This window comes from Erythrolamprus reginae, chromosome 5, assembly GCF_031021105.1.
Source record: "Erythrolamprus reginae isolate rEryReg1 chromosome 5, rEryReg1.hap1, whole genome shotgun sequence".
Lineage (NCBI taxonomy): Eukaryota > Metazoa > Chordata > Lepidosauria > Squamata > Dipsadidae > Erythrolamprus > Erythrolamprus reginae.
In genome coordinates this window covers 68,766,223-68,789,835 of record NC_091954.1, presented here as the reverse complement: position 1 = coordinate 68,789,835, position 23,613 = coordinate 68,766,223, and the positions used below count along the sequence as shown (strand labels likewise).

Below are 23,613 nucleotides of genomic sequence, written 5' to 3'. Positions count from 1 at the left end.
AGAAAGCAATGCATATACTACTTGGATAAAGGGTCATCCAATACCTAAGTTGAAACTTGTAAGAATTGCCCTGCAACAGATGCGGAGCAGGAAGATTTCCACTGAGGTTGTGGGGGGGGGGGGTTGCAAATAATTTGACCTCTTCTCCTTCTGAGTCATTAAATAACCCCTCCCACGGCCTTGGACCGTTAAATAAGCCTGCTGCATGTGCCCCTCTCAGAAGCAGCAGAAGCTGAATCAAAGAAGCAGGCGAAGGAAGAATAGCAGACGTGATGGAAAAGCCAAGGGGTAAGAGAAAAAAGATAAATTGTTCTGAATGAGCAGCAAACACAGGCTCCCTCTCCCACTTGCTTTCAACACAGAGGAAGAACTGGGCAGGGGAGGGAGGGAGAAACTCTTGGGGGAATTTGTGGCCGCTGAAAACAGCTGTAATGTCAGCCTCGCTACAGACAAAAGTTGAGGAACTCATGAATATTCATGTGAAATGTGTATAGTCTTTCAGTTTTGCCATTCAAGAGGAAACTCCGCCGGCTTCCGACCGTATTTCCAACCTCACTAACTAGAAGGAAAGTCCTTGTTGAATGAGGACTTTTGTGTGTGTTGATTCTGAGATGATGGATTTGCAGTTAAGGAGACTTATTATAGCCAGTGGAACAAGCATGGATACCTGCTTTAAGTTTGGATCAGATGTAAAGGGTACAGTGAAAGTATACGTATGTGTTTGAATGTGTATGTGCGACATCTATAGAAATTGTGAGAACTATTCTGCTTAAAAATCCTTGTATGCCTGCAAAGAATTGTCATGCCATGTTGTTGTCTTGGATTGAGCATGTTGTAATGGTCATATATATGAACATGGGCTGAAAAGAAGAGGGGCAGTACAGTTCTATTTAGGTTCGCTTTTTTTCCACTCAAATTTAAACCTGCAATTTTCTGTATATTGGTTGCCTTTGATTTTTGCATTGTTTTACTTTTAATAGTAATGGCACATGATAGGAATTATGCCTGAGAATAATGTTTTTAAATATTTAGTGGCAATGTTTCATTGCAGCTCTCTGCTCTGTGCCACTCTATCCAAAAGCAAACCATTATATTGTCACCAGACATAAGTTGCTGTTGGAGCACATGCTTGTATGCTAAAGTTTCAGGTGTAGTCTTGGGCTTTCTGGTAGATAATCAAAAGAAGCTCTGCCTGATATCCTAGACATGTATATAATATGAAAAGCACCATGTGTAATGTAAACAAAAGAGTAATATAAGAAAAATATTCAAAAGTGCCAGGTTATTTCTATGCTAAGTTCTGGTTGGGAAAAGTAATATTCCTTGCAGAAAATGAGATGCTGGTGTAAAACATTGCCACCGTTAAAACATGAATTAAGTTGTTGAGCATATATAAAAAGCAGGAATTTGTCCCAGGCAACAATCAGTATGATGGCATTTTGATAGACATAGGATAGTTTCAATCCAGACCTTAAGTGGCTGGGTTGCAAAGATTCTCTATAAATTGCACGGTTATTTACAGCATTGTTCATCAAGTCTTGATTGGATCAAGATTATATAGGCAGATGTGTGGAGGGGAAGGGTATGCCAATAGCATCAATAGGGCAGGGGTGATTGACATGATAGAAGCCTTGCCCTTTTTTATAAGCATGCAATATATAGAGTGCATATTTTTAAAAAGGCAGGGTTTCAAATGCCTGATAATGTTCCGCTATTCTGATGCTGTTGTGTCCTGCAAATGCTAATGGGATGACCTATCTCAGACATGTTCAACCACATTGTCTGTGGTTGAAAATAAACCTACCATAGTTTTTGGAGTATAAGACGCACCTTAATTTTAGGGGGAGGAAAATAGGGGAAAGAATCTGCTTAACAGAAATTCATCTGGCTAGCGTCCTTAGTGTGGTCAGTTTCAGCACATCATTTTATCCCCTGGTTAGGGCTTTAAAAAACCTTATTCGTAGAGAGTAACAATGAAAGAGCTTGCAAGCCAGTAAGAACTGGGAATATTATTATCAACTGGAAAGAAACATTCGGAACAAGTAGAGCAATGAAAAAAAATAACCTGCAAAGACTTAGGGCTTGGAAAACATTCTTTGCACAGATTAACAATGAAAGAGCTTGCAAGATGGTAAGAGCTGGGAACGTTGTTAGCACCTGGTTAGGGCTGGAAAGAAACGTTCTGAACAAGTAGAGCAATGCAAAAAAAGTACAAAGACAGGTTTGGAAAACATTATTCGCAGGGAGTAACACGGAAAGAGCTTGCAAGCCGGTAAGAGCTGGGAACATTGTTAGCACCTGATTCTGGCTGGAAATAAACTTATTCAGAGCAAGTTAGAGCAGTGGAAAAAACCCTGCAAAGACTTAGGGCTTGGAAAACATTCTTCGTAGAGAGAAACAGTGAAAGAGCCTGCAAGGTAAGAGCTGGGAAGACCTAGTTAGGGCTGCAAAAAAAAAAAAAGCTTCGAAAAAAGACACACTCAAATTTTTAGCCTCTTTTAGGGAGGAAAAGGGTGTGTCTTATATGAAAAATATGGTAATTCTTGCAAAAAAGGAGCTTTTTATGGTATCCCAGTTTCTAGTTTTTTATTTCTCCTTTAGGCAGGAAATGCAAAAAAAGAAGAAAAAGAAAAAAACCAAGGTTTTCTGTAGACAAAGAGTTTCCTGTGAAACTAGTGTATTGCCACATTATACTTACCTTTAAAAACACAAACACATACAGTAATCTGGACTTTAAGATACTGTATATGGACTTCAACTCAAAATTCTGAGACTTCTATAGATCTCAAATTTACCAAGGTTGAGAAACATTGCTTAGTAAGACTACTTCAATGGAAAATATGAATTCAAAGGGGAAGAATGTTAATACATTTAAGATATCAATATATCATCAGTTAAATCAATTCTTTCTTTATATCAGCTGTCCAAAAAATGATACCCTCTAGACCAGCCCATTTTAGTGAAGGGGGAAAAAGTCCTGATATGTCACACCTTGACAAAGGAAGTTTGATACTCCTGCTCTAGATGTATTGGATTCATTCCTAGCCAGTCTGTGACTATATCTCTGGGAATACTAAGCTGATATCCCAACGTGTGTGAAAGATAGATAGCAAGCCAATGAAGGCTACTCTGTATTTGGAGAAAAATCGGACATTATTTGAAATCACCTTTATAGATGAACCCAGGAGAGTGTTGCTCAAATGTAAGATATGTAAGAACAAAGAACCATCCTTTCACATGTGCTCTTCAGCAGTGATATACGAATACTACATTATTATGGGGTTAATACTATATTATGTAGTAAGCAGTGAAGAAATCCAAGCTTCGCCTGATCTCAATATGCCAAACAGAGATAGTACTTGAAAGGAAAATCACTAGGAAATACCAGGGTTGTAGATTACAATGGAATGTTGAAAAAATATCCTGGCAAAAGACAGAATCAAACACATTGTATAGTTGCTAAGAAAACCTCATAGATGTGTCCATGAAATCACCAGGAACCAAGTTTATCTCCAGGGAGAATTTATTTGTTTATACGTACAGTTGTTGTGACTAATACAAATTTAAATTGTAACTTCTGTCCCTGGATTTGTCTGTTTCCTTTTAAAGCTCTCTGAATTGATGGCCATCACTGTCTCATGTTAGCTTATTTTAGAGGTCACATGATTCTATTTTGAATTAAAATTACCTTTCCTTCCTTCCTTCCTTCCTTCCTTCCTTCCTTCCTTCTTTCTTTCTTTCTTTCTTTCTTTCTTTCTTTCCTGAGCTACTAATATTCAAACACATTTCATCTGTCTGTCTGTCCGTCCGTCCATCCATCCATTCATCTAATTTTTACACTGTTAACTACATAGGTCAGATGGAAGGTTCTTTGATAACAATCCATTTCAGTGTTCGGTGCGCCTTTAACATTTGGTAAGCCATCTTTGCTGCATTTGTGGTTCTCCTGTTTATTCTACTGAGTACAATCCTCCCAGAGCTATCTTAAGAATTGTTTCTGTGGTGTTGGTGTATATTGTCTCCAAAGTTCCTGTGGATGATGGAATAATGTAAAATGAGTTTGAAAAGCCAGTGAAGGCTTGGTAGATGATACTATAAATTACTTGATTTGCTTGTTTTTGCTTCAGCTGGATTGGAAACCTTACTTATCATAATTGCCCATACAATGTAAAGGAGCAGTCTGTAACAGGAATGGACTGGCGTCCTGTCAGGTTAATAGTAGCGATCCCTTAAAACAAAGTAGGAGAAGTCAATGGATACAAGTTGTGAAATTGAAAAAAGAAGTGGCAGCTCCTTCATTTAGTTTAAATAGCAAGCATACTATTGCATTATTATAGGGTAAAAAGGGGACATGATAAAGGCTGTTTGCTCTAAATCATTATAAGGCTGCTATCCGCTGATTGTAGTACAGTACATCTTTTGACCACTGTATGTATTAAATTACTAGGAGACGGAAGGTTATTGTCTTCCTGGCCAGTGCTTGAAGTTGAAAGACCAGTATTTAAACCCTACATTCAGACTTGAATCCTGACAGATAGCCTGGAGATTAAAAACATACCAGCATGATATCTACAGTTTATCTGGAATTTGATTCTTTTCTTATATAATGTACCATGCACATGATAATTTATGAATAAACCTAATAGCTGAATAACTGGTTTGACTTATCAGTCTTCCAATACCTTTGTTAGATAATGAAATCTACAATGTTCCCCATAATTTTATTTCACAAAAAAATTAAACCCCGTAATTCTTCGTAAGTCTGGGATGAACAGTAGCATATTTTGTAGGGCAGAGCTGTATGAATTATTTGGCAGCAGTTCCCCAACTGGAGGGGTTTTCTGTATGAGCAAATGATCTGAAAAGACCCACAGAGTGACTATCGGACCAGGGGCGTCAAACTGGCAGCCCAGATGCATTATGTGCAGTCCACAGCCACCCCAGCAAAAGGGGAAATATAGAAACATAGAAGACTGACGGCAGAAAAAGACCTCATGGTCCATCTAGTCTGCCCTTATACTACTTTCTGTATTTTATCTTAGGATGGATATATGTTTCTCCCAGGCAAGTTTAAATTCAGTTACTGTGGATTTACCAACCACGTCTGCTGGAAGTTTGTTCCAAGGATCTACTACTCTTTCAGTGAAATAATATTTTCTCATGCTGCTTTTGATCTTTCCCCCAACTAACTTCAGATTGTGTCCCCTTGTTCTTGTGTTCACTTTCCTATTAAAAACACTTCCCTCCTGGACCTTATTTAACCCTTTAACATATTTAAATGTTTCGATCATGTCCCCCCTTTTCCTTCATGAAATGTCACATGATGGCAACACGATGCCATGAGTTTGACACCTGTGGACTATCCTAAACCTTTATGAGATCATTACCTCTTCACAGCTTCAAGAAGAGGACAGCTTCCAGCATTGCTATGATTGAAACACTCTCCAGATCATTTGCTTAGCATTACTACATACGGTAGTATGTCTGGATGCGGTGGCTCAGTGGCTAAGACACTGAGCTTATTGATCAGAAAGGTCGGCGGTTCGAATCCCTAGCACCGGGTAAGAGTGAGCTCCCATTACTTGTCCCAGCTTCTGCCAACGTAGCACTTTGAAAGCATGTAAAAATGCAAGTAGAAAAATAGGGACCACCTTTGGTGGGAAGCCTTCTGTGCACCTTCAGCGTTTAGTCAAACTGACACATGACCGCAGAGACGTCTTCGGAGAGCGCTGGCTCTTTCGCTTTGAAACGGAGATGAGCACCACCCCCTAGAGTGGGGAAAAGCTAGCACATATGTGCAAGGGGAACTTTGACCTTACTACATATTGCAGTAGCAGTTCAGTACAGATAGAATGCCTGGTGCCTACCTATTTGCAACCATGGTCAGATAACATATAAGAGTGATGGGCTCCTGACATTAAGGGCCCTTACTTAGGCATAGCATGGCCATGTCCCTATAACCAAACTGTATCTGTCCTTTGTACAACTCTTGGCTTTGCTCCTGGCAGCTCATAGTCCCTCCCTCTCTGTTCTTTGGCTGTTCATTTCTTTGCAATAGTACCTTAGGAAGCCTGGCTTGCCTGGTTTGTTTGTTTGTTTATGCATGGCCATTCTTAAAATCGCCTTGAAGTTAGCAAAGATGGCTGTTTGATTTCTTAGCTTATCTAGTTATACAGTGTTCCCTTGACTTTCGCAGGGGATGCGTTCCAATACCGCCCGTGAAAGTCAAATCTCCGCGAAGTAGAGATGCGGAAGTAAATACACTATTTTTGGCTATGAACAGTATCACAAGCCTTCCCTTAAACACTTTAAACCCCTAAATTACAATTTCCCATTCCCTTAACAACCATTTAGATTATTACTCACCATATTTATTTATTAAAATTTATTTTAAAAAATTATTAAAGGCGGACGAAAGTTTGGCGATGACGTATGATGTCATCGGGCAGGAAAAAACATGGTATAGAAAAAAAACCGCGAAGTATTTTTTAATTAATATTTTTTGAAAAACCGTGGTATAGACTTTTCGCGAATGTCAGACCAGTGAAAATCAAGGGAACACTGTAGTTCAGCTACTTTTCTTTGTAAATATACCAGGCTACTGGTAGGAACTCTTCTATCTATTCTCATTTACTGAAGTATATACCAACATTTTCCATACCTGCTATAATCTTATTCATTGATTACAGAAACAATATTAAAGTCATTCAGCTGGACAATATATAACCTGGCAAAATATTTTTATCTTGTTGTTTCTCACTGTTGTTGGGCAATTCTTGAATGACTCATTGACCCAGCTGTTATTCAATCACCCCAATTTGACTAAAACACCTTATCTCAGCACTATGTACTAGCTGCTAGACCAATGTTTTCAGATTTTATTTACTATTCTAATTGCATGCTTCATGATTTCCTTAATTATCCTACACTATTTTAATTACCTTTGTGGAAGGAAGTTAACTTGGATTTCTTTGCAGATTTCTTTTAAGGGCTGTGTGGGTAACTACACTGATTATAATCACCCAGGTAGACCTGAAATGAGTGGGAGCAAGCTAAGTGGTCCTCCTCCCTGGCAGCCAAGAACCTCTTAGTCTGGATTCTTTTCTCCTCTACATGAAATGGAAACGTTGGCAAACTATGTATTGTTTTAATTCTGCACTTCTGACTTGTAGAATCTTGGATAACAATCAAATAAGTACTGTACTTGCATCTTTAGTTACATGAACAATCTCTTGCATTGCAACTACAGATATTCTATATTAAATAATATGCCATGTGACATTTTTGGGGGGTTTCTTCAAGCTGTTTACCAGAATATTTGGAGGACAGTATTTATTTCAGGTATTAATTTAAGAATGTTGAATTTCTTGTTGATTTTTTATTTTATGCTTCATTGCATGTATGTTCCTGATGCATTTCTAGAGAGCATAAAACTTTCTCATGGAGAAAAGACAAATGAATTCCAAATGCTAAATGCTTGGCAAAATGCTTGGAATTTCCTTAATTATTTTTATCTGACTACAAAAATATTATACTGTTACACATACAGTATTTTTTATAGAATTATATGCTAGCCAAGACAAACAACAGTCAGATTATCTGCATCAGAGTCTTAAAAATAACTGGGAATGCTTGGAATCTGGAACATACTGAAAATACATTGATGCTCCCTGCATTTATCATATGAGGAAGGTACATTAGTGATAATGTTTCTAGTCCTGTTTAGTGGACAGAAGGGACTCACAGTACTCCTACCTTGATCACTTTATAGTTGGACTATTGCAGTGTACTCTACATGGGGCTGCCCTTGAAGAGTATCTAGAAATTTTAGCTGGTGCAAAACGCAATAGTGTGAATATTTATGTGTGTCTTTGGTGAACATATATTACATCTCTGCTTCCTGAGCTGTTCTGGTTTTTCCCCCAGGTCCAATTCAAGGTACTGGTGTTCACTTTCATAGCATAGGACTGGGTTATCTGAGGCACTGCCTCTTTCTGATTTCATCTGCCCATCTCAAATCTAGCAAAACTAGCAAAGATGGCATGTTACGAGTGGCTCCTAAGCAGCACACCTTTCATTTATTTATTTATTTATTTATTTATTTATTTATTTATTTATTTATTTATTTATTTATTTATTTATTTATTTATTTATTTATTTATTTATTTATTATTTAGATTTGTATGCTGCCCCTCTCCGAAGACTCGGGGCGGCTCACAACAAGATAGAACAAATCATAAATAATCAGAAAACTTTAAAATTTATACAAGATTTAAAAGAACCCCATATACTAACAGACGCACACACAAACATACCATGCATAAATTAAACATGCCCGGGGGAGGTGTTTCAATTCCCCCATGCCTGACGGCAGAGGTGTCCAGTCAATGAAGCAGTGGAAGTGATGTGCCGGTGCCTGGAGGCTGTTGGGGCCTGGATGGGTGTCAACAAACTCAAACTCAACCCAGACAAGACGGAGTAGCTGTGGGTTTTGCCTCCCAAGGACAATTCTATCTGTCCGTCCATTACCCTGGGGGGGGAATTATTGACCCCCTCAGAGAGGGTCCGCAACTTGGGCGTCCTCCTCGATCCACAGCTCACATTAGAAAAACACCTTTCAGCTGTGGCGAGGGGGGCGTTTGCCCAGGTTCGCCTGGTGCGCCAGTTGCGGCCCTATCTGGACCGGGAGTCATTGCTCACAGTCACTCATGCCCTCATCACCTCGAGGCTCGACTACTGTAACGCTCTCTACATGGGGCTACCTTTGAAAAGTGTTCGGAAACTTCAGATCGTGCAGAATGCAGCTGCGGGAGCAATTATGGGCTTCTCCAAGTATGCCCATATCACTCCAACACTCTGCAGTCTGCATTGGCTGCCGATCAGTTTCCGGTCACAATTCAAAGTGTTGGTTATGACCTATAAAGTCCTTCATGGCACCGGACCAGAATATCTTCGGGACCGCCTCCTGCCGCACGAATCCCAGCGACCGGTTAGGTCACACAGAGTTGGCCTTCTCCGGGTCCCGTCGACTAAACAATGTCGTCTGGCGGGACTCAGGGGAAGAGCCTTCTCTGTGGGGCCCCCGACCCTCTGGAACCAGCTCCCCCCTGAGATTAGGATTGCCCCCACCCTCCCTGCCTTTCGTAAACTCCTTAAGACACACCTTTGCCGTCAGGCATGGGGGAACTAAAACACCTCCCCCTTGCCCATGTTGTTTTGTTGATTGATTGACTGTGTGCCTGTTTTTTATATATACTGTTTTTATGAGATTATTAATTTAAATTGTAACTGGATGGGTGGGCATTGGATTTGGTATTGTGTACTGTACTGTTTTTTATTATTGTTGTGAGCCGCCCCAAGTTTGCGGAGAGGGGCGGCATATAAATCCAATAAACCTAACCTAACCTAACCTAACCTAAGGAGTTTACGGAAGGCAGGGAGAGTAGGGGCAGTTCTAATCTCTGGGGGGAGTTGGTTCCAGAGAGTCGGTGCCGCCACAGAGAAGGCTCTTCCCCTAGGGCCCGCCAACCGACATTGTTTAGTTGACGGGACCCGGAGAAGGCCAACTCTGTGGGACCTAATCAGTCGCTGGGATTCGTGCGGCAGGAGGCGGTCTCGGAGATATTCTGGTCCAGTGCCATGAAGGGCTTTAAAGGTCATAACCAACACTTTGAATTGTGACCGGAAATTGATCGGCAGCCAATGCAGACTGCGGAGTGATGGTGAAATTTTTGCTGTGATGCCTGTGCTGTGGATTTATGCAGGAGTGGGTTCTACTTACCTCCCCCCACCAATTCACATAGTGACAGAAATGCATGTTTTATTTATTAAATTTTTAATTTATTTATTAAATTTTTTAATGCTGCCTTTCTCCTTAGACTCAGGGCGGCTTACAACATGTTAGCAATAGCACTTTTTTAACAGAGCCAGCATATTGCCCCCACAATCCGGGTCCTCATTTTACCCACCTCGGAAGGATGGAAGGCTGAGTCAACCTTGAGCCGGTGATGAGATTTGAACCACTGACCTACAGATCTACAGTCAGCTTCAGTGGCCTGCAGTACAGCACTCTACCTGCTGCGCCACCCCGGCTCTGTTTTGCATCCCTTCCTGGAAATAACCCCCTGCGCACGCACAGAAGCAAAAAATAAGATGGCAGTGCCTATGGCAATACCAAGAGAACCATCTTGAAGGCATAGCAGGCCTGGGTCATGGGTTCCAGTTCTATAGAACCAGTCCAAACAGCAGGAATCCACCTCTGTGCTCAGGTGAGGTTAGTTTCATCTTTTTTGACTTTCCGAAGGTGCCTTGACCTGATTATGAGTGGGACCAGAATTACCAATATTACAATCAGCCCTATAAAGTAGACCAAACTAAGAAATCCAACACTATGCAGGCATAAAGCTACTTAAAACAATTGCAGTTACAAAATTTGAATGTGTTTCCCTTCCTCCCTTTATTATCTTCATAGGAATTAAGGGGAAGACCTGATTGAGGCATTATCATAAACCATTTCCTTGCCTTGGAGCAGAGGTCTTCAAACTTGGCAACTTTAAGACTTGTGGACTTCAACTCTCAGAATTCTCCAGCCAGCACAGAAAAATTCTGGGAGTTGAAGTCCAAGTCTTAAAGTTGCCACGTTTGAGGACCCCTGCCTTGGAGTCAAGGCTATTTATCTGTTTATTGCCTTCGTAACAAATATTCCCTCTGTCCTTCAAGGCCATCCTCTATGCTCACTGCAATTACAGTTCATTAAAAGATTATATACAAGACTTTACTGTATATCTATGAATGCTTGACTATATACTACCCTGTTTTCCCCAAACCAAGATGTCCCCTGATGTCTTATTTTGAAGATATCTAAAAGCTACATCTACATCCAATTCTCTGACTTGTATAGAGAGTAAGGTGCAATTAGATTTAACTCAATACAACAAATACAAAAACTTAGTTCAAAATCCCAGCCTGATGTTTTATCTATTTCTACATAAACAGCAATTACATAAAATTATATATTTCTGTGCTATAATTCCCTGAATGTTTCTGCATCTTGGGAACTCCACATAGTTTCTCACAATTGTTATACAGAGAGAACCTTAATCTTTGTCTGTCTCTCAATATAGATTTCTGGACTTTTGTGTAAGTTTCTAGGGAGACTAGGAAACAAAAGAAAGAAAATACAGACATAAACAAAAGATAGTGAGTCAGTTGTCAATTTACCTCAGTGGCAACTTAGCCCAGGTGGATAGAGATCTGGGAAGAACCATTTCAAATTGCTGAGACATTCTGACTTAATTAACTGAGTATAAATAATACTGGAAATTCTTATAAGACTTTCCAAGGTTCATTATTTACCTCTGATTAATGTCATAGTTGCCTTGTTTAAAGCTGTGTACTTCTTGCTCCTTTGTCCCAACACTTTGTTTTTAAGCAGCTATACATGTAATCCTTGACTTACATGTGACCTTTTAAAGTGACCTTTAAAAGTTGCTTAATGACCTTTCAAAGTTATGACAGACTTGAAAACGTTACTTATGACTTGTCCTCAGAGCTATGACTTCCTCACCACCCCTGTGGTCATGTAATTGCATTTTGGGTGTTTGGGAACTGGCTTGCATTGAGGACCAGTTGCAGCATCCTGCAACTGCTGGGTGAGATCATCCAAGGGCATGGGGTGAGGTATCATCAGTACACTGATGATATCCAGCTGTACATCTCCACCCCATGTCCAGTCAATGAAGCAGTGGAAGTGATGTGCCGGTGCCTGGAGGCTGTTGGGGCCTGGATGGGTGTCAACAGACTCAAACTCAACCCTGATAAGACGGAGTGGCTGTGGGTTTTGCCTCCCAAGGACAACTCCATCTGTCCGTCCATCACCCTGGGGGGGGGAAGTACTGACCCCCTCAGAGAGGGTCCGCAATTTGGGCGTCCTCCTCGATCCACAGCTCACATTAGAGAAACATCTTTCAGCTGTGGCAAGGGGGGCGTTTGTCCAGGTTCGCCTGGTGAACCAGTTGCGGCCCTATTTGGATCGGGAGTCACTACTCACAGTCACTCATGCCCTCATCACCTCGAGGTTCGACTACTGTAATGCTCTTTACATGGGGCTACCTCTGAAGAGTCTTCGGAAACTTCAGATCGTGCAAAATGCAGCTGCGAGAGCAATCATGGGCTTTCCTAAATATGCCCATGTTACTCCAACACTCCGCAGTCTGCATTGGTTGCCGATCAGTTTCCGGTCACAATTCAAAGTGTTGGTTATGACCTATAAAGCCCTTCATGGCATCGGACCAGGATACCTGCGAGACCGCCTTCTGCCGCACGAATCCCAGCGACCGGTTAGGTCCCACAGAGTTGGCCTTGTCCGGGTCCCGTCGACTAAACAATGTCGTCTGGCAGGACCCAGGGGAAGAGCCTTCTCTGTGGTGGCTCTGACCCTCTGGAACCACCTCTCCCCAGATATCAGGATTGCCCCCACCCTCCTTGCCTTTCGTAAACTTCTAAAAACCCACCTCTGCCCTCAGGCATGGGGGAATTGAAACATCTCCCCCTTGCCCATGTAGTTTTTGTGTATGACTCGATTGTGTGTTGTTTTTTATATGTTGGGGGGGGGTTGGACTTTTAATCTAAAACTGTAACCTAGATTTTTAAATATTAGATTTGTTACTATGTATTGTTCTTCACCATTGTTGTGAGCCGCCCCGAGCCTGCGGAGAGGGGCGACATATAAATCCAATAAATCTAATCTAATCTAATCCTGTAGTCACGTGATCACCTTTTATGACCTTTTTTGTCTTTTTCCAGCAAGATAAGATAGATTTGGACTTACCACCATGTGCTTGATGACCACATGATTCATGTGACACAGTGATGGCAAACCTTTTTCTCCTTGGGTGCTGAAAGAGCGTGTGTGTGTGCTATCGTGCACGAATGAGTGCCCATACCTATAATCCAATGCCTGGAGGGGCGAAAACAGCTTCCCCCACCCACTGGAGGCTCTCTGGAGGCTGAAACGGCCTTTTTCCCAACTTCTAGTGGGCCCAGTAGGCTCGTGTTTCGCCCTCCCCAGACTCCAAAGGCTTCCCTTGAGCCGAGGAAGGGTAAAAGCACCCTCTCCCTCCCCCAGTCAAAACTCCCTCCCAGAGCCTCTGTGTGAGCCAAAAATCAGTGGTCCAGCACATACATGCACATTGGAGCTGAACTAGGGCAACAGCTCGCATGCCAGCAGATATGGCTCCGCATGCCACCTGTGGCACCCGGGCCATAGGTTCGCCATCACTGACGGTACAGTTACGGTGGTGACTTGCTTAATGACCGTTGTAAAAAGAGTCATAAAATAGAGTACAATAACATAGTGACCTGACATAAAACCAAAATTTCAGGCTCAATTGTAATAAGTGGAGAACTACATGTGCCTTTTTTTTATATCCAGCAGAAGGAGGGCTTGGGTTCAATCAGATTCAAAGGCTATAGAGCAGTGTTTCTCAACCTTGGCGACTTGAAGATATTTGGACTTCAACTCCCAGAATTCCCCAGCCAGCAAATGCTGGCTGGGGAATTCTGGGAGTTGAAGTCCAGATATCTTCAAATTGCCAAGGTTGGGAAACACTGCTATAGAGGACAGATAGTTCTCATTTGTTGGGATGTGGATTTTAAATCTGAAATTAGTTGTTGATTAGCAAGCTGGCTTCATTCACAATAACTTGTCTTCTTGAAGTCACCTAACAGCCATTCTCTCCTTTAATTAATTGATTAAATTATAAATGTTAATTAAATTATAAAGGCTGTTATCTGTCCAGAGCAAGGATTAGGAATGTGACAAAAACCACTTCTTAATTTATTTAGTTCCTTGACAATTATTCTTTTCTGCTAATATAAGTTGGGCCAAGTGATATCACAGAGAACAATATTGCTATACACTTTGCAAATTTAAGAAGGAAGCTCATGACCATAAAAGCTCAAGTGATGCTCTCATCTATACTTCCAGTCTATAAAAATATTGGAAATGGAAATAAACAACAGAAATGATATTGACTATTTGGATACCATTGAGAGATTTGTTTGCTGGAAATAAATTCTGGAGTATCCTAATGGGATGAAAATGAGTTGCACTTAACAAGGATTAATAAAAAATATTCCTGGCTCTCCTTGACTATATATTAGTTTTCAAAATACAAGAAATAAACGCGATTAGCTCAAGCTGTTAGAATGGAAAGGCAAATACATTTTAATATTCATCTTGATGGGATGATTCTTATTTCTCAAAATAGACCAATTTAATGACATTATTTGTTAAAAAGAAACAAAAGCATTAAAAAGAGAAGAGGAATTGCAATGTATGTTTTTTAAAAAATAAAAATAAATTCCACTCAGAAATTCTAAAGAATGCATTGGCAAGATCAACTGTGTTAAAATATGTATAAAAGCAAATAGAAGCATTTTTTGGCATATAGAGTTGCTCTCTCAGCCAAAGAGTTGATGTGGATAATGCCTTCCAAAAGCGAACTGCGTCTTTCAATGAGGTGTAAAATCATAGTGATGAATGAAGAAAGAGTTTAATTTCTCTAAAATTTACCGAGAGGCAAATTCTGCTAAGCAGGGGCCTCCTCAGAAATTCCTGATTTGTCTCACTGACAGGTTTTCATATCTGAGGAGGAAAGAAAGATACATGAGGGTCAGGTATCTTTATTTGATACTAATTAATAGACAAGATTAAGTTGAGGATGCAAAAGTAGCAAGAAACCTTGACACACTCAAATAAAAGGTTCCCTTACCAAAGATGTTAGGGGCAGTGCCAGTCAACATATATCAACTATTCTGGTTGTCTTAGTAGGGAGTAAAAGCGTGCATAATACTATTTAATATCTACATGAAACCGCTGGGTGAGATCATCCAAGGGCATGGGGTGAGGTATCATCAGTATGCAGATGATACCCAGCTTTACATCTCCACCCCTTGTCCAGTCAGCGAAGCAGTGGAAGTGATGTGCCGGTGCCTGGAGGCTGTTGGGGTCTGGATGGGTGTCAACAGACTCAAGCTCAACCCGGATAAGACGGAGTGGCTGTGGGTTTTGCCTCCCAAGGACAATTCCATCTGTCCGTCCATCACCCTGGGGGGGGAGTCACTAACCCCCTCAGAGAGGGTTCGCAACTTGGGCGTCCTCCTCGATCCACAGCTCACATTAGAGAAACATCTTTTAGCTGTGGCGAGGGGGGCGTTTGCCCAGGTTCGCCTGGTGCACCAGTTGCGGCCCTATTTGGACCGGGAGTCACTGCTCACAGTCACTCATGCCCTCATCACTTCGAGGCTTGACTACTGTAATGCTCTCTACATGGGGCTACCTTTGAAAAGTGTTCGTAAACTTCAGATCGTGCAGAATGCAGCTGCGAGAGCAGTCATGGGCTTTCCCAAAAATGCCCATGTCACACCAACACTCCGCAGTCTGCATTGGTTGCCGATCAGTTTCTGGTCACAATTCAAAGTGTTGGTTATGACCTATAAAGCCCTTCATGGCACTGGACCAGAATATCTCCGGGACCGCCTTCTGCCGCACGAATCCCAGCGACCAGTTAGGTCCCACATAGTTGGCCTTCTCCAGGTCCCATCAACTAATCAATGTCGTTTGGCGGGACCCAGGGGAAGAGCCTTCTCTGTGGCGGCCCCGACCCTTTGGAACCAACTCCCCCCAGATATCAGAGTTGTCCCCACCTTCCTAGCCTTTTGTAAGCTCCTTAAAACCCACCTCTGTTGTCAGGCATGGGGGAATTGACATGTTCCCTCCCCCTAGGCTTATAAAATTTATGCATGGTACGCTAGTATGTATGATTGATTTTAATTTGTGGTGTTTTTTAAATTAACTTAAATATTAGATTTGTTTTACATTGTATTGTTATTGCTGTGAGCCGCCCCGAGTCTGCGGAGAGGGGCGGCATACAAATCAGATTAAACTTAAACTTAAACATAATGGCACAGCTTACAGTTCAGGAAGGAAATCAATTCTGTATAATTGAGAATAGTACAATATCAGATTATGACTGCTAGCTAAATTCAGATGACCACCATAATTACAAAAAATTATAATCACACGCTGATTAATTTTTGCTACCTAAATGCAACAGTGTCTCAAACTAAGAAGCTTACTTGATTGCGTAAATACAATGGATTTCTTAAACTTTGGGAAAGAAGGTGGCCATATATTTACAAATACAGAATGTAGCAGAAAAACAGCCTGCCACTTCCTCAGTTCAGCCAATAGGATTTTGAAGTGCATGGAGCTGAACATGCATACAAGTATTTAGCAATAGCATTTAGACTTATATACTGCTTCATAGTGCTTTTACAGCCCTCTCTGAGCTGTTTACAGAATCAGCATATTGCCCCCAACAATCTGGATCCTCATTTTACCTACTTTGGAAGGATGGAAGGCTGAGTCAACCAGCCAGTAGTGAGATTTGAACTGCTGAACTACAGCTAGCAGTTAACTGAAGTAACCTGCAGTGCTGCACTCTAACCACTGCGCCACCCCGGCTCCACCCCAACTTTGTATCCATAATGGGGAAAAGTGTATTGGATTTGGGTGTGTACCTTGTCAAACCTCATGGTGGCTTCTTAAAAGAGCTGTGCCTGTTGCCTTCTTATATTTTTTGAATTGAAATGCATATTTTTCTGAAATTATGTGACTACGAAAGATCCAGAAATAGCCCTGGCTCCTTAAAGAGCTCCCACTAGGTACAGTGAAATAGCTCAGGCCTACTTTTCCAAGTTCAATTCCGAACATACCTCTAATGTTTAACAGATCTCTTTGTAAAAGCTTGAGATATCGTCAGGATAACACATGTGTGGCTATTGATGCAATATAATTAAATCCTCATTGAGAGGCGGGGTATGTTGTTATTGCTTGTGCTCCAAATTACAGAAAAGAAATTATTTACAGCATTTATCTTTTACATCCCCTAGATTGGTTAAAATTATTATTTAATTGTAAAAATAATTTGAAATTCTATGATTGTTTACATTTGCTTTACCAACATTAGCCTTTCATTTAAAGCCGGTATTTCCAGGAATAAACTCTTTCATTTGTTTTTTAAACTTCATCCACTTTAACATCATGAACTAATTTGATTATTTTCCAATCTATTTACCAATTCTGTCCTCCGGTCTAAGCTTCTTTTGCATTCTCCAGTTTTTCTGGCAGCTAACATAAACTAAAAGATTCTAAATTAAAATATAGTGTTGTACATTGAAATTTGAATATTGTGTATTAATAAGAATCAACACATTGTTACAGAATAATATATAGAGACAGTTGCATGAATGGAAGAGAGTGAACTGAGATCACCCTCTATTGCAGACATACTGATTATTTCCAACCTTTTGTACTCGAGGTTCAACAGCTGCAGCTGATTATAGTAAATCCCATTTTCTCACCAGACATAAATGCAATTACATAAACTTGCTACGTAGGCAGCATCTTAATCTCCCTCATGCCCCTATTAAGTTAAAGGATGCGTGGTCAGAATATGCGTGCCTGGTTTAGAAATAACATTCCTATCTTAAAGAAGACCAAGAGCACTTTCTTGAAGAAATCAATTTCAATTCAATTCAATTTATTAGTTTTGTATGCTGCCCCTCTCTGAAGACTCGGGGTGGCTCACAACAATAATAAAAACAATATTCCAGCGAAAACAAATCTAATATTAAAAAGCACATAAAACCCTATCATATTTTAAAAAGCAAACAACATATACATACCCAAACATAAATATAAAAAAGCCTGGGGGAAAGGTGTCTCAACTCCCCCATGCCTGGCGGTATAGATGGGTCTTGAGTAATTTACGAAAGACAAGGAGTGTGGGGGCAGTTCTAATCTCCGGGGGGAGTTGACTCCAGAGGGCCGGGGCTGCCACAGAGAAGGCTCTTCCCCTGGGGCCTGCAAAACGACATTGTTTGGTCGACGGGACCCGGAGAAGGCCAACTCTGTGGGACCTTATCGGTCGCTGGGATTCATGCGGTAGCAGGAAACTATTTCTTATGGGAAGAGGCAACGCATGGCTTATTTTTTTAAAAAAAATTTTAAAATGTTCATGGGCCTTTAAAGCATGCATGAAGCTCAGAAAAATGGTAAATTGATTGATCTAGCCAGACCCAGCGGTGGGCTACAAGCTGGAACGCTAAATTGCACTCACTGCCATGGCTCGTAAGTTCTTGCGGGGCCAGTGAGATTTTGCTGCTGCACCTGTGGAGGTAGCAAAATCACGCACGGAGACGCAGGTAAAACCTCACTGAAACACGGGCGCACCTGTGGCTCCATGCGCGATTTTGCTACCTTCACCGGTGCAGCAGCAAAATCGCGCTGGCTCTGCAAGAACTTACGAGATGTATTATTTATTTTATTTATTCATTTGTCCAATACACAATACATATGGAAGAGAATAGACATGAAATAATATATATAAAGATAATATGTAAAAATAGAGGAGAAGATACAGTGATACCTCGTCTTACAAACGCTTCATCATACAAACTTTTCAAGATACAAACCCGGGGTTTAAGATTTTTTTGCCTCTTCTTACAAACTATTTTCACCTTACAAACCCACCGCTACAGCTGGGATGCCCCACCTCTAGACTTCCGTTGCCAGTGAAGCACCCGTTTTTGTGCTGCTGGGATTCCCCTGAGGCTCCCCTCCATGGGAAACCCCACCTCCGGACTTCTGTGTTTTTGTGATGCTGCAGGGGAATCCCAGCAGCGCAGAAACGGGCGCTTCGCTGGCAACGGAAGTCCAGAGGTGGGGTTTCCCATGGAGGGGAGCCTCAAGGGAATCCCAGCAGCACAAAAACGGGTGCTTCGGCTGGCAAAAGGGGTGAATTTTGGACTTGCACGCATTAATCGCTTTTCCATTGATTCCTATGGGAAACATTGTTTCGTCTTACAAACGTTTCACCTTAAGAACCTCGTCCCGGAACCAATTAAGTTTGTAAGACAAGGTATCACTGTATATGAAAGGAAGAAAATATATATGATATATGAGATAAAGGAGAGACAATTGGACAGGGGACGAAAGGCACACTAGTGCACTTATGTACGCCCCTTACTGACCTCTTAGGAACCTGGAGAGGTCAATCGTGGATAGTCTAAGGGAGAAATGTTGGGGGTTAGGGGTTGACACTATTGAGTCCAGTAATGAGTTCCACGCTTCGACAACTCAATTGTTAAAGTCATATTTTTTACAGTCAAGTTTGGAGTGGTTAATATTAAGGTTGAATCTGTTGCGTGTTCTTGTGTTGTTGCGGTTGAAGCTGAAGTAGTCATTGACCGGTAGGACGTTGCAGCATATGATCTTGTGGGCAATACTTAAGTCGTGTTTTAGGCGCAGCAAGTGCAATTTAGCCTTCTGGCTCGTAGCCCACCGCTGGCCAGACCCCTTTTGCACTAATGTATAGGTTAATTTGCTTGGGCAGAGGGAAATGACAGTTCTGCTATGGTTGCTCTTTACTAAAGCTAACTCGTCAAGGCCAATCTTCATGCTAAATGGATTACAGTACTTATAGCAATTTTAAGCATGTTGTGCCAAGGTATGATGCTCATCCTTTTGTAAACATGTTGAAATAATTGAAATAGAGGGGAAGGATATTCTTCCTTCGTAGTGTGCCATGGTCCTAACATTCCTCAGGGAGTGGCCATATTTTTCTGTTAAATACATTTTTAATATAATGTGGCTTTCAGAAACTCTCAAGACTATTGTATTACCCATTTGCTTTACCTGATCCTAGCTAATATTACTATCTTGGAAGACTATCTCATCTGGCAGGTTTTTTTTTTCTTTGACAGTATAATCATAGTGACAAAAGCAACTTCAGGAAAAAGATTTTAAAAAGGGAAAAACTGGTGTGAAATTATGTAAACTTCCCATATGAACAACTTTATAATTTACTGCCAAGGGTTAAAAAATAGATTGATCTAGGAAAAACAGTAGAAACATAGAAACATAGAAACATAGAAGACTGATGGCAGAAAAAGACCTCATGGTCCATCTAGTCTGCCCTTATACTATTTCCTGTATTTTATCTTACAATAGATCTATGTTTATCCCAGGCATGTTTAAATTCAGTTACTGTGGATTTACCAACCACGTCTGCTGGACGTTTGTTCCAAGGATCTACTACTCTTTCAGTAAAATAATATTTTCTCACATTGCTTTTGATCTTCCCCCCAACTAACTTCAGATTGTGTCCCCTTGTTCTTGTGTTCACTTTCCTATTAAAAACACTTCCCTCCTGAACCTTATTTAACCCTTTAAAATATTTAAATGTTTCGATCATGTCCCCCCTTTTCCTTCTGTCCTCCAGACTACAGTATACAAATTGAGTTCATTAAGTCTTTCCTGATACGTTTTATGCTTAAGACCTTCCACCATTCTTGTAGCCCATCTTTGGACCCGTTCAATTTTGTCAATATCTTTTTGTAGGTGAGGTCTCCAAAACTGAACACAGTATTCCAAATGTGGTCTCATTTGGAATACTGTAGCACAAAGAGTGTGATAATGACTTGGTTAATAAATTCAGAAGGGTTTTTTTGCACTGCTGTGGAAAGTGTTATATGTAGGGCTCTTATTTCTATGATAGTGCTTGGCTTCATTTCCATGGGTACCTTGAGTACAGTATTGTGGGGAATCTTGGTGTGAGATTCATGTATGGGGAATGGAATTAAAGGGGTGAATCACTTGCAAGATGGCAGCGGCAAGGAGGGTTATTCACCCTCCAATAGACTCCAACATGGTAGAAGACGAAGTTAGGATTATTGTTTGGATTTGATTGCCTTGTTTCCAAAGCTTCAGTAGACAATGTATAGTAAGCGGAGGACAATAGTTATAAAAGTAAAAAATTGGAATGTCTCCCTGTCTACACTTATAACCCAATAAAATGGTGATGTTGCTATATTGCATTACATGTTCCAAATACATTGGTACCTCTACTTGGGAACTTAAGTCGTTCCATGACTAGGTTCTTAAGTAGAAAAGTTTGTAAGAAGAAGCAATTTTTCCCACAGGAATCAAAAGCAAATGATGTGTGCGATTGGGGAAACCACAGGGAGGGTGGAGGCCGTTTCCTCCCAGGAGATTCTTAGAGAGGCCCCATGGAGGCTTCTCCCCACCTTTTCCGGACCTGTTTCCTCTCAGGAGATTCCTAGAGAGGCCCCATAGAGGCTTCTCCTCACCTTTTTTGGCCCTGTTTCCTCCCAGGAGATTCCTAGAGAGGCCCCACGGAGGCTTCTCTCTGCCTTTTCCGGTTACAGTTTCAGAGGCTCGGGTTTGTAAGTGGAAAATGGTTCTTGAGAAGAGGCAAAAAAATCTTGAACACCCAGTTCTTATCTAGAAAAGTTCGTAAGTAAAGGCGTTCTTAGGTAGAGGTATCACTGTAGTTATAAAAGTGAAAAATTGTGATGTCTCTCTGTGCACACTCCGAGTCTTCGGGGAGGGGCGGCATACCAATCTAATAAATTATAAATTATTATTATTATTACAATCCAATACAATGGTGATGTTGCTATATTGCATTACATGTTCCAAATATTTCTAAAATGATGAGTGTTCAGGGGTGCCTGGCCTACTCTGTAAGTTTTAGTTCTTATCTACAAGCAAGGCAGGAGGTTTGGAAAAGCTGACGTGTAGTCCTGTGTTTTATTGAAAATGAGAACGTGAGCTGGCCATTATTATTCCGCTCTGGAACATTGCTGAAGGCAAGGATTTCACGGATTCTGTTTTGGGGATTGTTTGCCTACATGAATCAGCTTGGAATCCTTACAGAAAATGAAGTTGTTACCTTATTGGTCTAGTGCGGTGAAGTCCAAAAAAGGATGTCTGAGCTTTCTACAGTTATAACGAAAGCAGAGAATTCTGCTGGGTGGTTCAAAATATCCCATTCTCTCAGGCTAAGCATGCTGTGGTTGATTGTCAGGCTCACCACAGAACAGTGGAGGATATATTGAAATCTGATTATTTTTGTTTGCATTTTATTTAAACAGAGAAACTTCCACAGCATACCATCCTGAAGCAAAATGCTGAGGAGATTTATGACTAGTTTATGATTTTCTAAGGAAGTAACACAATGAAATAAAATGTATGAAGATGTGGCAGTCGGGAAAGAATCTAAATATTATTCTCAATTTGAAAAATAATGCTTTTCGGAAGATAAGCGCATTTTAGACCACCCACAATTTGTTGCAGTGTTTAGGTCATGAAAGCAATTTAGGATATGGAATGGCACACTGGAGTGCGCCTGGCTTTCTGTCATGCAATATAGTATCTCATTTTGTATTTGTTCCATGTCAAAAAACTTAAAGAACAGCAAGCAGATACAGCTACTTCATTTTATAGTACAATAACCAGTGTTTCCCAACCTTGGCCACTTGAAGATATCTGGACTTCAACTCCCAGAATTCCCCAGCTAGCATTTGCTGGCTGGGGAATTCTGGGAGTTGAAGTCCAGATATCTTCAAGTGGCCAAGGTTCGGAAACACTGCAATAAACCCTAGGTCATTGATGGCGAACCTCTTTTTCCTTGGGTGCCAACAGAGCTTGGGAACATGCTATTGTACATGTGCGAGTGTCTGCACCCATAATTCAATGTCTGAGGAGGGTGAAAACAACTCTCCCCCCCCCCCCGGAGGCCCTCTGGAGACCAGAAATGGCCTGTTTCCTAACTTCTTGTAGGCCCAATAGGCTCGTGTTTTGCCCTCCCCAGGCTCCAAAGGCTTTCCTGGAGCCTGGGAAGGGTAAAAAAGCCCTCCCCCATTCCTCCAGAGGCTCTCTGGAAGCCAAAAATGCCCTCCCAGAGTCCCTGGGTGAGCCAAAAATCAGATGGGCAGCACACACATGCACGCTGGAGCTGAGCTAGGGCAACAGCTCGCATACCAGCAGATATGGCTCCATACTAATAACTAAAGATCTAAGTGTCAAAGCCCACTGCAAAAAACATCGCTAAGAAGGCCTCAAGAGTTGTTAATCTAATCCTATGTAGCTTCTGCTCTGGAAATCTCACACTACTTACCAGAGCTTACAAAACCTTCGCCAGACCCATCCTCGAACACAGCTCATCTGTTTGGGACCCATATTGCATCTCAGACATTAACACCCTTGAAAATGTCCAAAGATACTTCACAAAAAGAGCCCTTCACTCCTCCACTTGAAACAGAATACCCTCCGAAACTAGACTTACAATCCTGGGTCTTGAAAGCTTAGAACTACGACGCCTTAAACATGATCTAAGTATTGCCCACAAGATCATATGCTGCAATGTCCTGCCTGTCAAAGACTACTTCAGCTTCAACCACAACAACACAAGAGCACACAACAGATTCAAGCTTAATATTAACCGCTCCAAACTTGACTGTAAAAAATATGACTTTAGTAATCGGGTTGTCTAAGCGTGGAACTCTGTAGTATCTAACCCCCAACATTTTACCCTTAGACTATCCATGGTTGACCTCTCCAGATTCCTAAGAGGTCAATAAGGGGCATACATAAGCGCACTAGAGTGCCTTCCGTCCCCTGTCCTATAGTCTCTCCTATATCTCGTATTTCTTCTCTATTACAGTGTTCCCTCGATTTTTGGG

The 23,613-nt window shown here is 41.2% G+C and overlaps 1 protein-coding gene across 1 annotated transcript in view; it reads left to right on the top strand.

Annotated features, from left to right (window-relative positions):
• The first annotated feature begins 203 nt into the window (after positions 1-203).
• ENTPD1 (ectonucleoside triphosphate diphosphohydrolase 1) overlaps positions 204-23,613 on the top strand; it is a 62,642-nt gene continuing 39,232 nt past the window's right edge. The window contains exon 1 of the mRNA XM_070752972.1: positions 204-288. The gene's annotated coding sequence lies outside the window, so the exon portion shown is untranslated. The remainder of the gene's footprint in view (positions 289-23,613) is intronic.